Source organism: Mobula hypostoma, chromosome 7, assembly GCF_963921235.1.
Source record: "Mobula hypostoma chromosome 7, sMobHyp1.1, whole genome shotgun sequence".
In the NCBI taxonomy this organism is placed as follows: Eukaryota; Metazoa; Chordata; class Chondrichthyes; order Myliobatiformes; family Myliobatidae; genus Mobula; species Mobula hypostoma.
In genome coordinates, this window is record NC_086103.1 from 68,613,517 (window position 1) to 68,640,548 (window position 27,032).

General features: G+C 41.8%; 1 long non-coding RNA gene across 1 annotated transcript in view; it reads right to left on the reverse strand.

The window, feature by feature from the left end:
* Positions 1 to 3,836: 3,836 nt before the first annotated feature.
* Positions 3,837 to 27,032, reverse strand: part of LOC134348943 (uncharacterized) — a 35,326-nt gene continuing 12,130 nt past the window's right edge. Inside the window, exon 3 of the long non-coding RNA XR_010018533.1 lies at positions 3,837 to 4,020. This is a non-coding gene — a long non-coding RNA (uncharacterized LOC134348943). The remainder of the gene's footprint in view (positions 4,021 to 27,032) is intronic.

Sequence of the window (27,032 nt, forward strand, 5' to 3'; positions counted from 1 at the left end):
AAGAAACTGTTGTTAAAACTTGATGTGGACACAGCAAGTGTCACCTCAAAGCTCCAGAGTAGAAATAGTAAACGTAATAAATGATCAGCAAGGTCAGGCAATAACTATAGAAATAGTAAAGCGTTTAATGTTCTGGATTGATGATCTTCCATCACATCTGATGAAATGTCAGTTCCAAGAAAATGCCATTGAGCTAAAGGGTTAACTGTATTCTCCTCAAAGATCCTGCATAATCTGCAAAGGTTCTGCTATGTTTCCACCATTTTCTGTACTTTCAGATTTCCAGCATTGGTAGTATTTTTTTTTTACTTTTCAATGGAAATCTATTGTAGTTCATGAAAGTTGTAATGTGCCTGATTGATATGAGTTGAGTGGAGCAGCTTTAGTTTTCAGGTCTTTGGGCGTGTACTCAGAGCTGAATAGAGAGAAATACTTTTGGAGCTGCAGAGATCTTCTTTCATGACCGGAAGCATCTTGTGTATGGTGGAATGGTAGAAGTGAATGGAGTTTCTCATCTACAGCATTTTACCTTTAAATTATGACTTCATTTTTAGTAACAGCAGCTGAAGGGAGATAGATGTCTCTGGCAAAGCTCCAGTACTTCACTTTACCCAAGGTTTTGCAGGTTCAGTATAGCCAAGGTATTGTATGACTTGGAGGGGAACTAGCAGATGTCCTTGGCAGTAAGAGGTTGCAGACTGGGAAGGGTTTTCAAGAGTAGCCTAGATGCAATGGAGCTACCCTACCTGGCAGATGAGAGGAATAATTGTTTCAAGTGATGGATGATGTACAATGACGTGCATTACTTTGTCCAAGTGTTGAGCTTCTTGAATGTTCCTGGAACTGCCCTCATCCAGGCTAGTGGAAAATATTCCTTCATGAAGTTAAAATAAAATACGTTAATATTTCATTAACATGAAGAAATATTTTGCCTTGGAGATGGTAGAAAGACTTTGGGGTTTCAGGTAAGGAACCATTCACTAAATGATGTTTAGCTTCATACCTGCTCTTATTGGCACAATATTTAGGTAGCAAGTCCAGCTGGGACTCCGGTCAATAGTGAGCCCCAGGATATTAAGGGTGGGAGATTCAGCAATGATAATAGGATTAGTTAGACTCTTATTACCAAGGTAATCTTTGCCTGGCACTCATGTGGTGCAAATATCTCGGGTAATGATGAGTTTGAGTACAGAGAGGAAATTAGGAACCTGGTGACATGGTGTGAAGACAATAACCTATCCCTCAACGTCAGCAAGACAAAGGAATTGGTTGTTGACTTCAGAAGAAGTAGCTGACCGCACGACCCCATTTACAACGGTGATGCGCAAGTGGAACAGGTCAAAAGCTTTAAGTTCCTGGGGTCAATATCACAAATAACCTGACTTGGTCCAACCAAGCAGAGTCCACTGCCAAGGAGGCCCACCAGCGCCTTTACTTCCTGAGGAAGCTGAAGAAATTTGGCCTATCCCCTAAAACCCTCACTAATTTTTATAGATGCACCGTAGAAAGCATTCTTCTAGGGTGCATCACAACCTGGTATGGAAGTTGTCCTGTCCAAGACCGGAAGAAGCTGCAGAAGATCGTGGACACAGCCCAATACATCACACAAACCAATCTCCCGTCCTTGGACTCACTTCACACCACACGCTGTCGGAGCAGTGCTACCAGGATGATCAAGGACACAACCCACCCAGCCAACACACTTTTCATCCCTCTTCCCTCTGGGAGAAGGCTCAGGAGCTTGAAGACTCATACGGCCAGATTTGGAAACAGCTTCTTTCCAACTGTGATAAGACTGCTGAACGGATCCTGACCCGGATCTGGGCCTTACCCTCCAAATATCCGGACCTGCCTCTCGGTTTTTTTGCACTATCTTACTTTCCCTTTTCTATTTTCTATTTATGACTTATAATTTAAATTTTTAATATTTACTATTGATTTGTACTCCATGAAGCGCAGAATCAAATATCGCTGTGATGATTGTACACTCTAGTATCAATTGTTTAGCAACAATAAAGTATAAAGTATATCACTCCATACCTGAATACTGTCCAGGTCTTGCTGTATGCTGGAATGGTGATGTTCTGAGGAGTTGCAAATGGAATTAAACATTGTGCAAACGTCAGTGAACAATCCAGCTTCTGACCTTATGTTGGGAGGAAGTTAATTTGCACTGTGTAAGATGTTCCATAGTATGAAATATTAATATATTTTATTTTAACTGGTTTTTGTAGTTTGGATTCATTCAATAAAATCTTCAGTTCAAATACCAGATATTCTAATAGGTTAAGCAAGGGTAAAGCTTTTACTGATATTGAGTTCCAACATTAGCCTCAGCTTTAATATTTTATGTGCACTTTTCAATCAGAACTTTTCAAATTCTAATGGAATTCTGCACAAAACCACTGGGGAATGTTTTCCACTCATCTTTTACTACACACAATAAATTTCAAAATGCACTCTAGATTTATGTATACATATACAGTAAATTACCCTGAAAGGGCCTGAACTACATACATACAGTTTTTTTTTCTGTAAGAGGTTATGTGTTCCAACGAGTTCGCAGGATTTTGTGCATGATGCAACACAATCAAAATGGGAGTAATCATTATAACAGCTGAGGACATGTTTCAAAAATCAAAACAGCATCTCAGGGCCCACATATGGAGCCAAAGAAATTCTGCATGAATGGAGTCCAGAACAAGTAGGCCCTGCAGGGAAAACAGATGCTTGAAGTAACCGGGCTTGATCAGAAAGAACAGTAGTGTGTAGAATTCACTTTATTCTGTATACCACTGAGCAGGGAATAGGAATGTAATGGTATTCACCAGAAGCAGTCTCTCTAACATGTGGTGATATTTAATGCATTAAAGCCATGAATGATTAGACTGCGAGTGACATATTTGTAAAGGAATTTTGTTGATGGTCCAGTAGCGTTGCATAGAGTTCATTGTTGGGACTTATGTTTGTTACATATGGTGTGAACATGGGAGGCTTGATTCAAAAGGTTACACTTGCCAAGAAAATTGGTGGTGGTATTGATAGCAAAGAAGATGGATTTCAGATGCAGGACGATGTTATGACTTGCTAGGATACACATAGAAATAGCGGATTGAATTTAGCTTTGAAGAATGTGAGGTGATGCTTGTTGGGAAGATGAGTAAGGATAGAATATACACAGTCAATGGTAGGATCACAGAGAGTATGACAGACATCCCACCTCTTCTAGAAGTTCCGGGAGTCTCCTGCATATTAATAGCAGCTCCCTGACGCCCACAAATTATATACAATATCCCGGAAATGAGAGGGAGAGTGGGAGTGGGAGCGGGAGCAAGAGCAAGCATCCTGATTGGTCTTTCTTTGTGATAAGTAGACCTATCAGTTTTCTCTGTGGGCGGGCTTTACAGTCGACCTCTGTCTCTCCATCAGTTCAGTTTAGTGCCCTGCACCGCCATGGCAGAGTGTTTCAAAAAAAGAAAATATAAAACGCACTTCACCCCAGACTCCACTAAAGTGTACCCCTGCCTAATAGGGGTCAAAAATAATGAGAGACTTGCTGGCTGCACTGTTTGCAACAGTGACTTTTCTATTGCCCATGGTGGGTTAGGTCTGTAAAAGACATGTTGAGGTGAGTTTAACATGTGTCATTCGTTCATTATCATAGCTAACATTATTTAAACTTGCTGTCTAACTGCTAAGGAGCTACTCTATTGATGTCCTACGTGATGAGGCCAAACTCCCTGTAGGTGTGCTTAAAGTTGTAATAGAATTAAAAACGACTCCATGATAAAATATAAGTACATACTTTAATGACACATTTTCTGCATATACCCAGTTTACAGATTACAGATTGGTTTACAGATTAAACAAAATCACTAAACAAAGTATTACATAAGGATACACCTTATGCTTTTATTTCTTTTAGGGACCACAACATATTAGGGAGGCTAATCGCAGGGAAGGCTGCTCAAGTATTTCACAGTTCTTTTCAGCAGAGCCACATCACAGTACAAGGAAAGTCTGCAAAATAAATAGAAAAACTATTTGCATTCGCATTGAGATTGCCAAAACAAGATACTCAACAAGGAATATATATATATATATATATATATATATATATACACACATATATGTAATTAGTTTCAATATGTGTCAAATAAATTGTTGTGTTCTTTCATAATCAAATGTCCCATATACATGTGCCCTTGGAAGTCGACCGGGAGCGGGAGGAATATGGGGTTGCACGGGCGGGGGTGCTACCTCCCTGAAATGAGTTTTTGCAGGGTGGGATGTCTGGTATGAGGAACAAACAGACCTTGGTGTACACATCCAAAGGTCTCTGATAACAGCACAGCAGGTAAATTAGATGGTTAGAAAGACATATGGGATACCAGCATTTATTTTCCAGGGCATAGAATATAAAGGTAGGAAGGTTAAGGTGTAATTATAGAAAACATTAACTGAAGTACTGTGTGCTGTTCTGGTCACTGCACTATAGGGAGATGTGATTGCACTAGAGAGGATGTAGGGGAGATCCACTATGATGATGCCTGTGATGGAGGAGGGAACATTTCAACCATGAGTAGAGAACTGATAGGTTGAGTTTACTTATGTTCAGTGGAGGTGGCTGCAGTGTGATCTGACTGAGGTATACAAAATTACGAGGGACACAGGTAGTGATAAACTTTCCTGCTTAGTAGAGGTGTCCATGACCAAAAGCCATAGATTTAGGATTTGAAGCAGAATTTTTCCACTCGGTGGGTGGTTGAAATATGAAACTCACTGCTTGAGTGGAGACAGATGCTTTCAAAATATTTAAGAAGTAATTAGATGAGAACATGAAATGTTGTGACAAAGAAGGCTGTAGCTGAGTGCTGGAAAATAGAATTAGTATAGATACCAATTTAATTTCCACAGGAGACACAATGCACCAAAAGGCCTGCTTCCATCTCTATGACTCTATGTCTCCATGTCTGCATGACTATCCCTTGGTGAATTACAGAGATGCCAGTTAGCAGCTAGTGGTCTTGTATGCTTGGATGCAGCATGCATAAAATGTAGATTATTACATAATTTTATTCATTGATAGGATATGAGATGCACATTAAAATAATAATGCAATCAAATGATGTCCTGTGTAATCAAGAAATCAGTTTGACGGATTATGGAAGAGCAAGAAAAGTACCACCTTACTGAGTCTTAAATAGCTCAAGTCAGAATTAGAATTAGGATCAGAATCGGGTTAGGACTTTGGGAATACAGTGGAGTATTATTTTACAGTTTCTTGACAATGTTAGCTTACATTTTGAAAACTTTTCAGTAGTTCCACTTTAACACCATTTGTTTGTCATTGCATGCCTCTGCCTATATTGTAAGAAGCAATCAGGGTAGGACATCGAAGGGCAAAATGCTAACGGTTTAACTCTGATTTATGAAGACCATACTTCACAAAGCAGTTGGGATCCAAGATGTAAGATTTATTCCAAGAAGGATCTAATGAATAAACATCAAGAAGAGTTAAGAAAAGACCATTCTATTTAAAAATTTTGCTTTAGGAAGTGTTAATTTATGAAAGGTAATTGACATTGATGTATTTGAGGGTGATAACATTTGGTTGTTATTGCCAATTCAATGAAATTATGTAAACCTCAAAATAGCAGCAACACTGCTGCCAATTGTTCAAGTACACAGCAGTGTTATTTCTTCAGAAAAATCTAATGCATTTTTCTCTCATTTGTAACATTTTAACAGACAGTTCTGTAAACAGACTTGACAGTATCTGTTAATGTGATTAAAAACAGCATGGTGTCTTGTCTAGTATCATGCTTCATGGCTGAAGTCAACCATTCACTGGAAGAGGAATTTGAGTTTGAGAATTCCAGTTTAAAGGCCTTTGTAAATCAGGAGAAGTGAACTTTGCAAAAATGCAAAGGACAATAATTTTCACAGTTGCACTTTGAACCAACACATTGGGTAAATGTTGTGATTTAACCAGTGCAAAATAAATGCAAAATAGAGGATTAAAATGAGTTATAGAGTCAAAAAATGATATAGTATGGAAAGAAGCAGTTCTGCCCAAATCATCTATACTGACGATGGTGCCATTTTTCTGCATTTGGCTCATGTTCTTCTAAATGCCTCCTGTTCACATACTAATCAAAAAGCTCCAAAAGCTGGGCTGCTCCACCTGCTTCTGCAACTGGATCCTTGACATCCTCACTGGAAGACCACAGTCAGCTTCAGATCAGAAATAACATCTCTTCCTTGCTGACGATCAATGCTGGAGCATGTCCAAAGATGCATGCTTAGCCCACTGCTCTACTCCCCCTACACCCATGGCTGTGTGGCTGGGCACAGCTCAAATACTATCTATAAATTTGCTAATGTTGTCAGAATTTCAGGTGGGAATGAGGAGGTGTACAGGAATGTGATAGATCAGCTGGTGGAGTGGTGCTGCAACAATAACTTTGCACCCAGTCTCAGTATGACTAGGAAATTGATGGTCATCTTCAGGGAAGGGAAGTCTAGGGACCACACACCAGTTCTCATTGAGGGATCGTCAGTGGAAAGGTTGAGAGGTTTCAAATTCCTGGGTGTCAACATTTCTGAAGATCTATCCTGTGCTCAACATATTACTAAGAAGGCACGATAACAGCTATATTTCACAAGGAGTTTGAGGAGACTTGGTATGTCACCAAAGATGCAAACAAATTTCTAAAGCTGTACCATGGAGAGTATTCTAATTGGTTGCGTCCCTGTCTGGTATGGAGGGGCCATTGCACAGAATCGGAAAAAGCTACTGACAGTTGTAAGCTCTGCCAGCTCCATCCTGGGCACTAGCCTCCCCAGCATCCAGGACACCAACGGGCAATGCCTCAAAAAGGCAGCACCTATAATTAAGGACCCCTATCACCCAGGACATTCCCTCTTCTCATTGCTACCACTGAGCAGGAGGTATACACACTCAACAGTTCAGGAACAGCTTCATCCTCCCCGCCATCAGTTTTCTGAATGGACAATGAACCCATGAACATATCACGATATTTTTCTTATTTTTGCTCTCGTTTTTCACCATGGAATTAATTTTTTATATATGTTTCTGATTGTAATTTATAGTTTTTTTGATTATTGCTGTATGTATGGCAATGTACTGCTGCTGCAAAACAACACATTTCATTGCATACGCCAGTGATATTAAATCTGGCTCTGACGCAATCCAACTGTCTTCTAAATGTTCTTACTCTACTTCCCTCAATCACTGTTTCTGGCAGATCTATTTACAATCTTGTTTCTGCTGTAATGGCAATGGTCAACACACCTTCAAAGCAAAATTCTTTAGCTGTGATTAGGTCCTAATCTCAAGAAATCTCTCTCTCTCTCTATGGTTGGGGAAGGTCTACTGCCAATTCTTGAGTCAGAGAACTCAGGAAAAAGAAGCAAGGCGCCAGGCTTTAACATTGCAATCAGCAAGTTGTTTTTTTTTGGGGTTTTGTTGGTCTCCCCTCTTGCTGTGTGACACCTCTCTGCCCCTTTATTATGGACAGAGAGAGAGCCTCTGGCATGTTGAATTGTCAGGTGAATGATTAGTTTTTGTTGTACTGCAGATTATGGTCTCCCTTTGTGGGCTTTGCTATTATTTGGTGAGTGGTGGGAACTGATGCTTTCAGATGAAATCAGCAGGGAAGTGGGGGGCTTTGATGCTTTCTGATGAAATCAGCGGGGATGTGGGGGGGTTGATGCTTTCTGATGAAATCAGCGGGGAAGAGGGGGTGATGATGCTTTCTGATGAAATCATCGAGGAAGTGAGGGGGTTGATGCTTTCTGATGAAATCAGCGGGGACGTGGGGGTTGATGCTTTGCTGCTGCTTGTGCATGGGGGAGAAGGGGGCTTTGGGGTTCTAACATTTTTACTGTCTCTTATTCTTTCGGGGTACACTTCTACTTTCGTGGATGTCTATGTAGAACAAGAATTTCAGATTTTATATTGTTAACATTCTCTGGAATTAAATGGAACTATTTGAACCATTTAAATTTTCAGATTACTTTGTCTTTCCCACAGAGAAAACAACTATTCCTCAATACATAGTAAGTAAGATATGAGGATTACTCATTAAAAGATTGTAAAGTATTTTTATCCACACAATGTCCATATATAAATTATAGCATGTATTCTTAACAAGAACAAATTTATTATTACTGAATCCATTTGTTGTTTTATATTTAGTAATGGGAGTAAACCATTCACTGGAACATTTTGTTCTTGCAGAACAGGCCTAAGAATCTGGTATTTGGCTCAGTTCCCTCCTGCTAATTATCATTGACCTTGAAGGAGAAAAGGGCAAAGAACTGGAAGTGTATAGAATGAGAAATTTACTATTATTGCAAGATTATTTCGGTGTTATGAGGAACACAAACTTGGACTTGAGTTCCATATTAGACAGAGTATGGTTTTAAAATTTATTTGTCAAACAGCTAATGGGTTTGGAATCACTGCTATGAAAAAATATATCGCCTGCTGGATAGAATACTCCTGCATGGATTCCTTCAAGAGTTAAAAAAAGCAAGGCATGTCATCAAGATAAGCACAGGATAACGTGAATTTCATCCCGATATGTTCTTTCATTTATAAAGCTAATTCAAAACTCTTGCCCCAAATTTAAACCACTTCTTCATCCACATTTTATCCTGTATTCTGTATACATCTTTACACGCCAAGTTTCCAATCAGTCCTTAAGGATTTTTCAACCAGCTGTCGTATGAATAAACAAGTTAAGTGCAAGAGATCTCTCTTAATGGACCCGGTAATCTTATTCTTCAGCATGACTTATCAGGACCCTGGGCCTGTACTTGCGGGAGTTTAGAGGAACGAGCAGAGATCTCTTTGAAACCGACCACATATTGAAAGGCCTAGATCGAGTGGACATGGAGAGGATGTTTTCGACAGTGGAAGAATCTAGGACCAGAGGGCATATCCTCGGAATAGAAGGGTGTCCGTTTAGAACAGAGATGAGGAGAATTTATTTTTAGCTGGGGGTGGGGAAGAATCTGTGGAATTCATTGCCACAGATGGCTGTGGATGCATACTCATAGGGTATATCTAAAGTGGAGGTTGGTAGGTTCTTGATAAGTAAGGACATCAAAGGTTGCAGGGGAAAGCAAAAGAATAGAATTGAGTGGGAAAATACAATGACTGACAGAGCAGATGTAATGGGCTAAATAGTTTAATTCTGCTCCCTTTATCTTATGGACTTATGGTCATGTGACTGATGTGTTTGTAACTTCAATCCTCACCTACCCTCAATCACCCATCACCATTTTGCTAATTAAGAATCTATCACCACATTAAAAAATACTTCTTCCACCATTTCTGAAGGAACAGATTCCCAAAGACATAAAAGACCTTTTGACCCACTATTCCATCATTGCCGATTTATTTTCCCTCTCAACCCCATTCTTCACAAGTTCAAGTCTATTGTCATCTGACTGTACATATATACAAACAAACGAACTGACGTTTCTCCAGACCAGGGTGCACCCACATAAGATATCACACACTGCACATAAACTAAAATATTATACTATAACTAATATAATTTCATTCAAAAGGTATGTAGTAAAGGGCAGTACAGATGAACACTAAACTGTAAACAGCTCACTGTCCTAGTTTGGTGGCAGCTTATTCATTAGTCTCATAGACTGGGGGAAGAAGCTGTTACCTAGTCCATCAGTCCTAGTCTGAATGCTCTGTACCTCCTTCTTGACGGCAGTGGGCCAAAGCAATCGTGGGATGGATGGTAGGGATCCTCAATGGTGATTTGGTCCCTTCACCTGCAATGCTCCCCGCAAATGTCACAAATAGGGGGTGGGGAGACCTTGATGATCCCCTCAGCAGTTTTTACTGTCCTCTGTAGGGTCTTGAGGTCTGGTGCCTTACAGCTTCTGTACTGCACCATGATGCAAACAGACAAGGCTCCCATAGATAGTTGTTAGAATGGGAGCATGGAGCCTTGCACACCTCAATCTCCTCAGAAAGTGTGGACGCTGCTGTGCCTTCTTTACTAGTGAGGAGGTGTTGTGGGTCCAGGTTAGATTGTCCATTATGAGCACATCAAGGAAGTCAGTGCTCTTCACTCTCACCATGGCAGAGCTATTGATGTGCAATGGAGAGAGGTCAACATCTGCCTTCCTGAGTACACAATTATCTCATTTGCTTTGTCCTTCTACCTTCTCCCCATAACCATTGATGCCCTGACTAATCAAGAACTATCAACCTCCTCTTTAAATATACTCAATGACTTGCCTCCCTAGCCACCCATGTGATTAAATTCCACAGCAGAACGATAGGGAATCTCATTGATAACTATAGAATATTGAAAGGCCTAGATAGAGTGGATATGGAGAGGATGTTTCCTAGAGTAGAGCGAGTCTAGGACCGGAGAGCACAGTCTCAGAATGGAGGGATGTCCATTTAGAATGGAGATGAGCAGGAATTTCTTTCGCTTGATGGTGATGAATCTGTGGAATGCCGTGGAGCCAGGTCACTGGGTGTATTTAAGGCAGAAGTTGTTAGATTCTTGACTGGTCAGGGCATAAAAGGTTACACGGAGAAGGCGGTAGAATTGAGTTGAGAGGGAAATGAATCAGCCATGATAGAATGGTGGAGCAGGCTCGATGGGCTGAGTGGCCTTATTCTTGATTTCATTTTTTACCAACAGAGCCACCCCATTCCTTTTGCCTATCTGCCTGTCCTTTTGATACAAAATATAACCTTGGATGATGTGCTCCCAACGGCTTTCTGAGAGGCGGGACTGCGCAGGCGTGTAACGTCGGGCAGTGCAGCGCGGCAGATTTAAAAGGAACAAAGCCTCACAGAGTGGGCAGCGTAGTTTGCGGGCTGCGGAGTGAGCCGGGAGCAGAGTGAAGACTTAAGGGCTTCGGCTCACCGGGCTTAGGCGGAAGCGGGCGAGGCGAGGAAGGTTTGACATTCATTTTCTGTTGCTATTTGAGGAGAGGGGCATTATGACTGTGAGGGCAGTTTGCTGTTCTCGGTGTCGGATGTGGGAGGCCCTGGAGTCTCCAAGCCTCCCGGACGTCTACATCTGCGCCAAGTGCATCGAGATGCAGCTCCTAAGGGACCGTGTTACGGAACTGGAGCTGCAGCTCGATGACCTTCGTCTGGTCAGGGAGAGCGAGGAGGTGATAGAGAGGAGTGGAAGGCAGGTGGTCACGCCGGGGCCACGGGAGGCAGACAAGTGGGTCACGGTTAGGAGGGGGAAGGGGAAAAGTCAGGTGATGGGGAGTACCCCGGTGGCTGTGCCCTTTAACAACAGGTACTCCTGTTTGAGTACTGTTGGGGGGAACAGCTTACCCGGGGGAAGCGACAGTGGCCGTGCCTCCGGCACAGAGTCTGGCCCTGTAGCTCAGAAGGGTAGGGCAAGGAAGAGGAGGGCAGTTGTGATAGGGGACTCGATAGTAAGGGGGTCAGATAGGCGATTCTGTGGACGCAGTCCAGAGACCCGGATGGTAGTTTGCCTCCCTGGTGCCAGGGTCCGGGATATTTCTGATCGTGTCCAAGATATCCTGAAGTGTGAGGGTGAGGAGCCAGAGGTCATGGTACATATAGGTACCAATGACATAGGTAGGAAAAGGGATGAGGTCCTGAAGGGAGAATATAGGGAGCTAGGAAGGGAGTTGAGAAAAAGGACCGCAAAGGTAGTAATCTCGGGATTACTGCCTGTGCCATGCGACAGTGAGAGTAGGAATGCGATGAGGTGGAGGATAAATGCGTGGCTGGGGGATTGGAGCAGGGGGCAGAGATTCAAGTTTTTGGATCATTGGGACCTCTTTTGGCGCAGGCGTGACCTGTACAAAAAGGATGGGTTACACTTGAATCCTAGGGGGACCAATATCCTGGCAGGGAGATTAGCGGGGGCTACTGAGGTGACTTTAAACTAGAATGGTTGGGAGGTGGGAATCAAATTAAAGAGGCTAGGCGTGAGGAGGTTAGTTCACAACAGGGGGATGGGAACCAGTGCAGAGAGACAGAGGGGTGTAAAGTGAGGGTAGAAGCAAAAAGTACAAAGGAGAAAAGTAAAAGTGGCAGGCCGACAAATCCAGGGCAAGCATGAAAAAGGGCCACTTTTCAACATAATTGTATAAGGGCTAAGAGAGTTGTAAAAGAGCGCCTGAAGGCTTTATGTGTCAATGCAAGGAGCATTCGTAATAAGGTGGATGAATTGAAAGTGCAGATTGTTATTAATGATTATGATATAGTTGGGATCACAGAGACATGGCTCCAGGGTGACCAGGGATGGGAGCTCAACGTTCAGGGATATTCAATATTCAGGAGGGATAGACATGAAGGAAGGGGAGGTGGGGTGGCGTTGCTGGTTAAAGAAGAGATTAACGCAATAGAAAGGAAGGACATAAGCTGGGAAGATGTGGAATCGATATGGGTAGAGCTGCGTAACGCTAAGGGGCAGAAGACGCTGGTGGGAGTTGTGTACAGGCCACCTAACAGTAGTAGTGAGGTCGGAGATGGTATTAAACAGGAAATTAGAAATGTGTGCAATAAAGGAACAGCAGTTATAATGGGTGACTTCAAACTACATGTAGACTGGGTGAACCAAATTGGTAAAGGTGCTGAGGAAGAGGATTTCTTGGAATATATGTGGGATGGTTTTTTGAACCAACATGTCGATGAACCAACTAGAGAGTAGGCTATTCTGGACTGGGTTTTGAGCAATGAGGAAGGGTTAATTAGCGATCTTGTCGTGAGAGGCCCCTTGGGTAAGAGTGACCATAATATGGTGGAATTCTTCATTAAGATGGAGAGTGACATAGTTAATTCAGAAACAAAGGTTCTGAACTTAAAGAGGGGTAACTTTGAAGGTATGAGACGTGAATTAGCTAAGATAGACTGGCAAATGACACTTAAAGGATTGACGGTGGATATGCAATGGCAAGCATTTAAAGGTTGCATGGATGAACTACAACAATTGTTCATCCCAGTTTGGCAAAAGAATAAATCAAGGAAGGTAGTGCACCTGTGGCTGACAAGAGAAATTAGGGATAGTATCAATTCCAAAGAAGAAGCATACAAATTAGCCAGAGAAAGTGGCTCACCTGAGGACTGGGAGAAATTCAGAGTTCAGCAGAGGAGGACAAAGGGCTTAATTAGGAAGGGGAAAAAAAATTATGAGAGAAAACTGGCGGGGAACATAAAAACGGACTGTATAAGCTTTTATAGATATGTAAAAAGGAAAAGACTGGTAAAGACAAATGTAGGTCCCCTGCAGACAGAAACAGGTGAATTGATTATGGGGAGCAAGGACATGACAGACCAATTGAATAATTACTTTGGTTCTGTCTTCACTAAGGAGGACATAAATAATCTTCCAGAAATAGTAAGGGACAGAGGGTCCAGTGAGATGGAGGAACTGAGTGAAATACATGTTAGTAAGGAAGTGGTGTTAGGTAAATTGAAGGGATTGAAGGCAGATAAATCCCCAGGGCCAGATGGTCTGCATCCTAGAGTGCTTAAGGAAGTAGCCCAAGAAATAGTGGATGCATTAGTGATAATTTTTCAAAACTCGTTAGATTCTGGACTAGTTCCTGAGGATTGGAGGGTGGCTAATGTAATCCCACTTTTTAAAAAGGAGGGAGAGAGAAACCGGGGAATTATAGACCGGTTAGCCTAACGTCGGTGGTGGGGAAACTGCTGGAGTCAGTTATCAAGGATGTGATAACAGCACATTTGGAAAGCGGTGAAATGATCGGACAAAGTCAGCATGGATTTGTGAAAGGAAAATCATGTCTGACGAATCTCATAGAATTTTTTGAGGATGTAACTAATAGAGTGGATAGGGGAGAACCAGTGGATGTGGTATATTTGGATTTTCAAAAGGCTTTTGACAAGGTCCACACAGGAGATTAGTGTGCAAACTTAAGCACATGGTATTGGGGGTAAGGTATTGATGTGGGTGGAGAATTGGTTAGCAGACAGGAAGCAAAGAGTGGGAATAAACGGGACCTTTTCAGAATGGCAGACGGTGACTAGTGGGGTACCGCAAGGCTCAGTGCTGGGACCCCAGTTGTTTACAATATATATTAATGACTTGGATGAGGGAATTAAATGCAGCATCTCCAACTTTGCGGATGACACGAAGCTGGGTGGCAGTGTTAGCAGTGAGGAGGATGCTAAGAGGATGCAGGGTGACTTGGATAGGTTGGGTGAGTGGGCAAACTCATGGCAGATGCAATTTAATGTGGATAAATGTGAAGTTATCCACTTTGGTGGCAAAAATAGGAAAACAGATTATTATCTGAATGGTGGCCGATTAGGAAAAGGCGATGTGCAACGAGACCTGGGTGTCATTATACACCAGTCATTGAAAGTGGGCATGCAGGTACAGCAGGCGGTGAAAAAGGCGAATGGTATGCTGGCATTTATAGCGAGAGGATTTGAGTACGGGAGCAGGGAGGTACTACTGCAGTTGTACAAGGCCTTGGTGAGACCACACCTGGAGTATTGTGTGCAGTTTTGTTCCCCTAATCTGAGGAAAGACATCTTTGCCATAGAGGGAGTACAAAGAAGGTTCACCAGATTGATTCCTGGGATGGCAGGACTTTCATATGAAGAAAGACTGGATGAACTGGGCTTGTACTCGTTGGAATTTAGAAGATTGAGGGGGGATCTGATTGAAACGTATAAGATCCTAAAGGGATTGGACAGGCTAGATGCAGGAAGATTGTTCCCGATGTTGGGGAAGTCCAGAACGAGGGGTCACAGTTTGAGGATAGAGGGGAAGCCTTTTAGGACCGAGATTAGGAAAAACTTCTTCACACAGAGAGTGGTGAATCTGTGGAATTCTCTGCCACAGGAAACTGTTGAGGCCAGTTCATTGGCTATATTTAGAGGGAGTTAGATATGGCCCTTGTGGCTACAGGGGTCAGGGGGTATGGAGGGAAGGCTGGGGCGGGGTTCTGAGTTGGATGATCAGCCATGATCATAATAAATGGCGGTGCAGGCTCGAAGGGCCGAATGGCCTGCTCCTGCACCTATTTTCTATGTTTCTATGTTTCTATGATCTTTGTTCAGCCATGCTTCAGTGATGCCCACGATTTACCACCAATCTTTAAAAGTGCTATAAGATCATTTACATTATCCCATCTACTGTGTGCATTTAAAATGTAACACCCTTTGTCCTGTATTCAGCTCTCTTTTATATTTTGCCACCATGTTGCAATTTTGCCCTAATCATCTGCCTGTCCATCCTCACAGACTCATTTTTCACTGCATCGACTTGTATGCCAAACTGCCCCATCCTCAGTCTGTCACTCGGTTCCCAATACACCCCCTGCCCACCCATTGATTTTAAGCCCTCCCCCAGCAGCCTAACAATCTTCCCTGGGAGGATTGCCCCCGCACCCCTTAGGATCAGGTGTAATCTGTCCTTTTTTTTAAACAGGTTATACCTTCGCTATGATCCTCAGAGAAAGAATTTCACCTCATTGCTATCTTAAATTGTTGAAACCTTACTTCTCAAAAAACACTCACAGATTTTGATTCTCCTACAAAAGGAAACATTCTTCACGCATCCACCACACCAAAACTTCCTTTCATATTCAACTTTCAAAATCAATATCAGAATTAGATTTACTATTGCTGTCTTAAATAACGTGACATTTTTGCTATTTAGTAGCAGCGTTATGCAAAGTTTAACAACTGCTATAAATGATAAAAACAGTGCAAATGAAGGGAATAACGAGGTTGTACTCAGGACTGTTGAGAAACCTGATGCTGGACAGGAAGAAGCCATTTCTTAATGAACGAATGTTTCTGAACTTTCTGTATCAGAACCAAGAAAGGAGAAGGAGCAATAAAGCAAATCTCAGAATAGCAATCAAAATTCCCGGGAGATCTGTGTTGTAGACAGAGTCCTGAGGACTCAGGAATCAGTCTCTACTTGTAAATTTTTTTATTATTATTAGCTGCAGCATGAATGCAATGATTTCCTTTTTGAAATGGACAGGAAAACATGTTATATGCTCAGTGGCCACTTTATGAAACACACTTGTACACCCCGTTAATGCAAAAGTCTAATCAGCCAATCATGTGGCAGTACTCAATGCATAAAAATATGCGGACATGGTCAAAAGGTTCAGTTGGGTACAGGTAATTCAGCAACATGTGCCAGGCAGGTACTATGAGTTCTTACATAGCTAGACAGATGGTTCAAAAGATACAGTGACAGGTCATTCAGATGTTTCTATTTATGTTCCAAAGTTTCACATGACTATTAAGAAAAGATTATCCAACAAGGTGTCAGTATCCACATCTAAGATGATTGCTGTCATTTTAGCTTTGGAATGGGTCGAAGAAGTATGGCCTGATTATGTACTTCTGTGCTCTGATTTGTCCTTAGTTTTGACATCTATTAAAATAGGTACTTCAAACTGTACCACAGACATTCTTCTAGAGTTTGAACAACATCTAGTTGGGGCAACATGGTCCAGGCATGTGGATCCATTTATTATGGCCATATTGGGATTGAGGGAAATGAGGTGACAGACCTTCTAGCTAAGCCTTGACTTTCAGCAGCATCTGGACAATACTTATCCTTCAATGAACAACATGGAACAGATGATATTGTCATTACCACAACGGTTATGGGAAATTAAGTACATTGTCAAGCTGCTTCAGTTGCTGAATTGTCTGCACTTCTAAATGACAAAATTGGCCTAAAGTGTTTCTGACATTCTAATATCAATAAATGAGCTTCTAAATGCAAGTGTTTACTTTCCTATTTTTTATAAACCTACATCTAAACATATTATCCTGCCGCACATTTGGACTGCGCAGAGTCTCAGTCAAGTGGACTGTGGCTTTCTTTTCCAGGACATCAGAGATGTCCTCCTTCTTCAAAGAACACGGTTTCCCTTCCTCCACCATTGATGCTGCTCTCACTTGTATCTCTTCCATTTCCCGGATGTCTGTGCTCATTCCAACTTCCTGCAAATCTGTTGGGGCTGTCTATTGTATACAGTGCTCCCAATGCGACCTCATCTACTTTGGAGGAACCCTTCATAAATTGGGGACTGCTTTGTCGATCACCTCCGTTCCATCAGTCAGAAGAGGAATTAACCGGCAGCCAACCATTTTAATTCCTATTTCCATTCCCATTCTGACATGTCGGTCCATGGCCTCCTCTTGCGCCATGATGAGGCCACTCTCAGGGTGGAGGAGCAACACTTCATATTCTGTCCAGATAGCCTCCAACCTGATGGCATCGATTTCTCCATCTGGTAAAAAAAAAATCTCCCTCCCTTCCCATTTCTTCTACTCTCCACTCTTGCCTCTTACCCTTTCTCCTCACCTGCCTTTTACCTCCCTCTGGTGCTCCTCCTTCTTCCTTTTCTCCCTTGGTCCACTCTCCTCTCCAACAGATTCCCACCTCTCCAGCACTTTACCTTCCCCAGCTACCTGGCTTTACCTATCAGCTTCTAGCTACCCTCTTTCCCCTCCAACCCACTTTTTTATTCTGGTGTCTTCCCCCTTCCTTTCCAGTCTTGAAGAAGGTCTTGATCTGACACGTCGACTGTTTATTCATTTCCATGGATGCAGCCTGACTGGCTGAGATCCTCCAGAATTTTGGGTCTGTTACTTTGGATATCCAGCATCTGCAGAATCTCTTGTTGTCATGGTTCGGTCCGTTGACTCCTCATTCCAGTTATTTCCTTTTCCCCGTGGTCCATTGGGTGTCTTGATTCAGGAACCTGTTTCCCATCTGAGCCGGCAGCATAAAAGCTCCAGCTTACAGCTACTCGGTGCTGGACCGTCACCTGTGCAAGTGCAGCTGTGCCCGATTCGGGTCCCCGTTCATTGTGGACTCTTAAGTGGCTTCAGTGCCTGAGGTGCTTTGTGAATTCGGTCTTTTTCATGTCCAGCTGAATTGGCAGGCTGTTTGCCGCTACTCGAATGGACTGTTGTCGTTTTGACATCTCGTATCCAGCTCAGTAGGCAGGCCGTTTGCCGCTACTCGAATGGACTGTCATTGCTTTGTCGTTCCGTGTCCGAGTCCAAGTCCTAGTCCAGGTTCCACGTCCAAGTCCCAGTCAAGTCCAGAGCTTCTCAATGCCGCAAAATATCTCAGCTGAGGAGCAAGACAGCTCTGCTTGAAACAGAATTAGTAATGGCAAGGAGGCAGTTGGATACTGAGCGATTTGAAAAGGCATCATCTTTGAAGGAGTTTTGATGTTGTGATGCTTTATCATTCAGAAAGGCACATGGGCAATTCAAATTCAAGAAGACAATTCTTCATTTCAATACAATTGAACTCCGTATTATCAGTTTTGTTTGAACCATGTTAATGAAGTTCTCATACTTACACCTGGCATGCCAGAGAATTTTACTTTGTCTATTGCATTTGTTTTTCATTCTCAAGAATTTAGAAAGTTCAAAGAGATGCAACAGAACAGACCAGCCAAGCACAGACCCGCACTGTCTCACAAACTCTCGTTAACCAGAGTCCCCTCCTGTCAAACCACATCCCCCACCCACCCAGGTTGTCGATAATCCGGGCAAGCCTGTTAGTCAGCTTGAGACTCCCATGGGGGGTTGGGGGAGCGTACTCTCACGGTCTGGTCCGTTGTCTCCTCATTCCAGTTATTTCCTTTTCCCCGTGGTCCATAGGGAGCCTTGATTCAGGCAGCTGTTTGCCATCTGAGTGGGCAGCATAAAAGCTCCAACTTACAGCTACAGTGCTGGACCGTCACCTGAGCAAGTTCAGTTGTGCCTGATTCGGGTCCCCGTTCATTGTGGACTGTAAGTGGCTTCAGTGCCCGGGGTGCTTTGTGGATTCGGTCGTTTTCGTGTCCAGCTGAGTTGCAGGCTGTTTGCCGCCACTCCGAGCCAAAGGTACGAGTTCTGCCGTTTCCATGGCCAGCTGAGATTTGCTGGTCATTGCCACTACTCCGAGCCGATATTCGAATGGGCTGTCATGGTTTGGATTTCGCCGTCTCGTATCCAGTTCAGTAGGCAGGGCATTTGCCGCTACTCGAATGGACTGTCATTGCTTTGCCGTGTTTGAGTCCAAATCCTAGTCCAGGTTTCATGTCCAAGTTCAAGTCAAATTCTGAGTCCTAAGTCAAGTCCAGGTCCTAGTTCCGAGTTCCAAGTCTGGTCCAAGTCCGAGTACCGGCTCCTTGTCCGAGTCCCAGTTCCATGACCAAGTCCAAGTCCAAGTCCAAGTCCAGGTTTTACTGGTTTGTTATCCAACATTCATGTCCATGTTGGCTTTTTATCCTCACTCCCTGGCCTTCTTAGTAACTATCAATAAATACACCTCCGTTAATTCTACCTCTGTGTCTGTGTCCTGCACTTGGGTCCGTTTCCAGTCGCTCCAATCGCCTCCTTGCAACACTTGTGTTTTTGCATGTGACTTACTTGAGAATGTCTGATTTTATCAGTACTTTTAGAAATGAACCCATATTGAATCCCAAAAGGAATCAACTAATATTACAAAATGAAATAATTTCATCTGAAATTATTGGCTACTATATTATATTCTGTGGCTCAAACATAGTAATAGAGTTAGAGGCAAAAGTTAGGTTGTGCTCCAGATGGTAACAGAATAGGTCATGTATAAACATTTGATGAGAAAGTGGTTTGAGTTAAACAACTGCATTTTATAAGTAATTTCATTTTAAATATTTAATTCTGATTTTCCTCAAACTTTTTGACTTATGGCTTGGATTAAACACTTTGGACTATTTGGAGGCACATAATTTTCACTCTTGTGTCTTATTATATATGAACTCTTGAAGATTATTGGATTGATTTGAGATCCCTTTATGTTTTAGGTGGTTGGTATAAAATGAGTCCAAAGCATAAAGCTGACCTAGCTTTCAGAGTCAAGGTTTGCTTTCAGCTGAGTGACAATGTTCTCACTTGGTTAGATCAGCTTAAAGCAGGATTTCACTTTTTAAACCCAGCATGATTGAAAGCAAACTCCAAGCCTCTTTGGATACCTTCTGAACATTCTGGTAGGAGAAATAGGAACTGGTCCCATAGTAGAAGGTTGAACAGAAAGGACCTCCTAGAGTGCAGTATTCCCTCACATCTTCACATGTGTCACCTGAAATCTCTATATTCAAGTCTTTGGATGGGATTTGAACTTACAATCTTCTAAGCAGAAAGCATGCCATAGCTGATCAATAGGTAATGGTTTTAAGGAATAACAACATTAATAATAGCAGGGTTGTCATGATAGGAGATTTTAATTTCCCTAGTACTGACTGGCATCCCCCAAGAGCAAAGGGTTTAGTTGGGGTGAAGCTTGTTAAGTGTGTTCAGGAAGGTTTCCTGACACAATACGTACTGTAGATAAGCCTACAAGAGGAGAGGCTGTACTTGATCTGCTATTGGGAAATGAACCTGGTCAGGTGTCAGGTCTCTCAGTGGGAGAGCATTTTGGAGATAGTGATCACAATTCTATCTCCATTACCATAGCATTGGAGAGGTATAGGAACAGAGAAGTTAGGAAACCGTTTAATTGGAGTAAGGGGAAATATGAAGCTATCAGGCAGGAACTTGGAAGCATATGGCCCTTGTGGCTAGGGGGATCAGAGGGTATTGAGGGAAGGCTGGTGCAGGGTTCTGAGTTGGATGATCAGCCTTGATCATAATAAATGGCGGTGCAGGCTCGAAGGGCCGAGTGGCCTACTCCTGCACCTATTTTCTATGTTTTCTATAAATTGGGAGCAGATGTTCTCAGGGAAATGTACGGCAGAAATGTGGCAAATGTTCAGGGGATATTAGCGTGGCGTTCTGCATAGGTATGTTCCAATGAACCAGGGAAATGATTACAGGGTACAGGAATCCTACAAAGGCTGTTGAAACTCTAGTCAAGAAGAAAAGAAAAGCTTATGAAAGGTTCAAAAAACTAGGTAATGATAGAGATCTAGAAAATTATAAGGCTAGAAGGAAGGAATGTAAGACTGAAATTAGGAGAGCCAGAAGGGATCATGAGAAGTCCTTTGCGAGCAAGATTAAGGAGATCTCCAAGACATTCTACAAGTCTGTGAAAAGCAAGAGGATAAGACATGAGAGAACAGGACCAATCAAGTGTGACAGTGGAGAAATGTGTATGGAAATGGAGGAGGCAGTGAATGTACTTAATGAATAGTTTGCTTCAGTATTTACTATGGAAAAGGGCCTTGGTAATTGTAGGAATGAGTTACAGCAGACTGAAAAGCTTGAGCATATAGACATTAAGAAAGAGGATGTGCTGGAAATTTGAAAAGCATCAAGTTGGATAAGTTACTGGGACTGGATGAGATATACCCTATGCTGCTGTGGGAGATGAGGGAGCTGAACCTCTGGCAATGATCTTAGCATCCTCAATGGGGACAGGCGAGGTTCTGGAGGATTGGCGGGTTGCAGATGTTGTTCCCTTATTCAAGAAAGGGAGTAGAGATAGCCCAGGAAATTATAGATCAGTGAGTCTTAATTCAGTGGTTGGTAAGTTGATGGAGAAGATCCTGAGAGGCAGGATTTATGAACACTTGGAAAGGCATAGTATGATTAGGAATGGTCAGCATGGCTTTGTCAAAGGCAGGTTGTTCCTTACAAGCCTGACTGAATTTTTTGAGGATGTGACTAAACACATTGATGAAGGTAGAGCAATAGATGTAATGTATCTGGATTTCAGCAAGGCATTTGATAAAGTACACCATGCAAGGCTTATTGAGAAAGTAAGGAGGCATATCCAGGAGGACATTGATTTGTGGATCCAGAACTGGCTTGCCTACAAAAGGCAAAGAGTGGTTATAGATGGGTCACATTCTGCATGGAGGTCAGTCACCAGTGGTGTCCCTCAAGAACCTGTTCTGGGACCCATTCTCTTTGTGATTTTTATAAATGACCTGGATGAGGAAGTGGAGGGATGGGTTAGCAAATTTGCTGATGACACAAAGATTAGGGGTGTTGTTAATAGTGTGGAGGGCTGTCAGAGGTTATGGCGGGACATCAATAGGATGCAAAACTGGGCTGAGAAGTGGCAGATGGAGTTCAACCAGATAAGTGCGAGGTGGTTCATTTTGGTAGGTCATATATGATGGCAGAATATAGTATTAATGGCAAGACTTTTGGCAGTGTGGAGGATCAGTGGAGTCTTGGGGTCCAATTCCATAGGACACTCAAAGCTGCTGTGCAGGTTGACCATGTGGTTAAGAAGGCATACAGTGTATGTATGTACCATGGGATTGAGTTCAAGAGCTGAGAGGTAATGTTACAGCTGTATAGGACCCTGGTCAGATCCCATTTTGAGTACTGTGCTCAGTTCTGGTCACCTCACTACAGGAAAGATGTAGAAACAATAGAAAGGGTGCAAAGGAGATTTACAAGGAGGTTGCCTGGATTGGGGAACATGCCTTATGAGAACAGGTTGAGTGAATTTGGCCTTTTCTCCTTGGAGCGACAGAGGATGAGAGGTGATCAGATAGAGGTGTATAAGATGAGGAGAGGCATTGATCGTGTGGATAGTCAGAGGCTTTTTTCCAGAGCTGAATGGCTAACACGAGAGGGCATAGTTTTACAGTGCTTGGAAGTAGGTACAGAGGAGATGTCAGGGGTAAGTATTTTACATGGAGAGTGGTGAGTGCGTGGAATGGGCTGCTGGTGACAGTGGTGGAGGCGGATACAATAGGCTCTTTTAAGAGACTCCTGGACAGGTACATGGAGCCCAGAAAAATAGAGGGCAATGGGTAACCGGAGGTAATTTCTAAAGTAAGGAGATGTTCAGCACAGTATTGGGTGGCCAAAGGGCCTGTATCATGCTGTAGGTTTTCTATGTTCTATATTCTAACCAGTATATAAAATTACTTTCTCTGAGAGTTTACGCAGTGCTTAAGTTTTCATGCAATGTTAACATTTTGGTTGCATATCTTCAAAAGGTATAAATAGTTTTTATAATTTAATACATATCTGTTGGTGGGATTGGTTGGGGTCAATAGGTTAACCCATTAAAAGCAAATTAAAAAGGGATTGTTATAAGCGAAAGTCAAAAAGGAACTACCGATGCTGGAAACCTAATTCAATACCAGTAAGTGTAGGTCAGGCCATATCTCCAAGAAGAGAAACAGGGCTAATGTTTCAGGTGAAAGTCCCCATGTTAGAACTGAGAAGGAGACAAAAAAAGCTTGTCCTTCTTCCAGCAGATGCAGCCTGACCTGCTGAATGTTTCCAGCATTTTCTATTTGTGTAAGGGATTCTGTTAAAATTAGTGCAGTATCCAAAAGTAATCAAGAAATTGCTCTCAATGGATAACTGAAAACTCAACCATTTATGGTCCTCATGCTGAACAAAAGAAAGATTTGTAAGCATTCAGCCAAATTTGTGTAGATAGTCACTGGCTGAAAATAGCTGACAGACCTTTCAAATTGTACAAATTGCCCATATTTTTAGAATGTCTCACTGAAGTTAAGGATTCTTGGAGCTTTTGAGCTGAATGTTGTAGGATACACTGATTACTGATGAATGTTAAGACCTATCTTGATAGGCATATGGAGAATACAAAGATTTAAAGAACATTTATTATCAAAGAATGTATAAATCATACGCCCTTGAGATTTGTCTGCTTACAGGCAGCCACCGAAGCTAATAACCCAAAAGGACCCAATTTAAAAAAAACACTAGACCAACCCTTAATGCGCAGAGAAAGAGGGAAAAAAACACAAATCATGCAAACAGCAAGCAACAACACTAGCATTCCAAACCAAACTGAGTCCTTAGGTTCAAATCCCTGGAGAAACCCAAAGTAAGGAAGAAGGCCCAAATCCTTGCTATTCAGTTCATCATGTTAGTGAGGCAAATTGTTGTGAAGTTCACAGACATGAAACACAGCAGCCATGACTGTGTCATAGCCCCAGTGTTGTGGAGAGAGGAGCCCCCAGTCTATCTGGGCCGGCGTTTAAACTGTTTGAGCAGCAGATCGTGCCTCACGTTAGGACCTGGTCTCTTCCACAGAGAATCGCTCTGGGTCTGGAGCACGCCGCCCAGCAAATCATTTCAGACCTATGTTTTACTGCAGAAGAAGCTGTTCTCGACCTTTCCAATTCAGTTCAGTGTTTAGAGCAATCCATCCTCTCACCTGAGTTAGTTGGATGGGCACTGGAACTCCTCTGCTTTGACTCCTGCTCTCCGAATCATTCACTCCAACCAGCACGGTTCCAACTCCTAATGTTTTGATTTTACAGCGGACCAGCACAACACATCTCTCAAATTCGCTCTCCTCCTCATTGTTTGCGGTGATAGTTGACCATAATTTATTTTTTTAAAAAGTGTAATTAGTAATGTTTTAAATCAAATTTCTTTCCTTTCAAACTATCATTAAGTTGTCACATATCAGAAATTCCATCTTAAACCAGAAGTTTATATATCAAAGATGATATCCAATTCCAGGCAGCTTTAGATTACTAGGAAACATGAGATCACAACTTAGCTTCATGCATTGCTGGAACCAGCTTCTCCACACCATTCAGATACAGACCTGCTACACCACAGGACAAGATGAGGTAGCAAACTCACTGCCAGATCACCATGGATACATTGTATGTATGTCTGCTAACCCTCAAAGCATTAATGCAAAAGCAGACTAGATTATAAACTTAATGCACATATTATAAAGCTTCACTATTTAATATACAACCACTAGAGTAAAAACAGATTATCTGATTGTTGTCTGTCGGGTCATTTTAGCACAAAATGGATGCTGTGCAGCAGAACATTTAGATCTAACTTTCCGAAAACTTTGTTTAGGTTTAGAACTTCATCTTCTGAGATTTATAATCCTATTCTACGTATGGTGGACTGGATGAGCTCCTTTGTGAAAACACTTGTCTTTAGGGCTCCTGTGATTAGATATATAGTTCATTTCTCTATTATTTCCTATCTAACTAGTCAAGAATGTTGTAAGCTCACTAGAATAACTGGGGAGATTGTTTAAACTCTAATTCATTAGTAAATTGTCATTATTTATACAGTGGGTTGCAATACCTTTGCATAGCAATCTTTCTATGGCAATGTGTGACACACAATTATCCACTTCATTCACTTCCTGCCAATCCATCCACTTCAGCCCTCAGTCAACGAGGACTCTAATAGATTGAGAATGGAGTAGAAAGAGCAGCAAATAGAGTTAACATGTTGAAAGAACGTTGAGTATGGTGTCAGGTTAACTAATGTACAATAACCCTCAAACATGCTTACTGCTTGAATCTCGGAAGGAGAAGTTTCTGTTGGATTCCAAATCTGTCTGCTTTGAGTGCTTTTTTTACTGTGTGCATGCATACAGACAATATTTTACTATATTTACAAAGCAATATTGTCTGTGTCTAGGTTTCCACATTAAAAAATTAAGTTTTAAGATTCAATTAGTGCAAGATTTTGAGCCACATCATTGGTTATTTCTGCACTAGAGAATTTTTTTCAGTTGTAGATTTCCACGAGGCAGACAAAATGGCATTAAGGATATTAAGTTCCTTATATTTGCTTAAAACCTGACAGAAGGGTTTCACACCAGAAGCTTTAGATTACTTTCTCTTCACACACATGCCACATGACCAGTTGAGTATTTCTATAAACTTTTGTTTAAACATCATGGGTCGGCCTGCTTCAATCCAATAACTTGGTATCTGTACAAGTGAAAGAACAATTGCATGATTTTCACTTTTAAAAACAGTATGCATGGGAAATTGTCAGAATACTGTAATTGTGGGAAATTATTATTTCCTTTTTCCCTCCAATCGTCTTTACGTTACTATTTATTGTTGATTTCTATTAATACAAACTGTTGCAGGAAATCCATAAATATCATGGGTTGTTTGCTGTGAGCTTCCTTGGAATAAAGTGCAAAACAATTGCATCTTGTTGATAATGCTGCCAATATGACGAATGTTGAGCCAAATCAAATATATTATTGGCTAAAGCCTTAGCTTCCTTATAAGGGCAATAAATTAAATTTAAAGGATATCAATGCTAGCTGTTCCAGAATATATCCATATTGAATATCTGTAGTTTGCCTTTGGCCATGAGCTACTGTATATGAACTAAACTCCATGTCACCACTGCTTCACTTAATGAAGTAGTACACTATAATTCTTATATGATTTACTATTACTTTTATAAAGAGAAAGGTTGTATTTTGTGGAACTTATAAACAGGATGCTGTACTTGACATTCTGCCCAAAAACAAAATATTGCAAGTTAAGGCACTTCTTCTTGAAATGTGTAGCTTGTCTGGGTATTGTAAATGTAGATATTATGATTGTAAGAGAACGAGGTCACTAAACCAGAAACAATGCTGTCTTCCTCATCTGGAAAAGTTTTATGACCATGGAGAAATAAAAGCCCACACACAGTAAACATTCCAAACCAAATTTCTAACTCAGTACATTTCATTTTGCATAGAAGTACCAATGACTTTCAAGGTGATTGTGGATATGACTGTTCGTTATTCTAGCCCTGACTAGGATTGTATTAGAAAAATTAACAACTGCGGTTTGCAGTGCATGGAGCTTTGCTGTTGAAAGTGAAAACATCATTTCATTGATCCCTGAAAAGACAAAGGAGGCAGAACAAGCTTGCTCGTTTACCAGTGTACAGGGCAGAATGAATCTTTACAGAGAAATTCAGCTAATCAGCATTTGAACTCTGGTACTTAATATGATTTAAAGAGATTCACTTCGTGAATGAGAAGTTACTGTGTGGAATACATGGCATGGTGCAGCTCAATGCCTGGCATGCCAACACTATTTTGATACTATGTTATATTCTGTTTCATTCTGCAAGGTCAATCGTGTTTTAGACACTACAGGAAACCAAAGACTACGAGGCACGAAGAATGAAGAACATGAGTTACAACTGACCTGCAAATTGCACACATATAGAGAATGTGTGAACCAAGATGACACAAAATGTCGAATAGAAAATATCAATAATATGTTTAAGCAATGATTCTAAAGGGCAATGT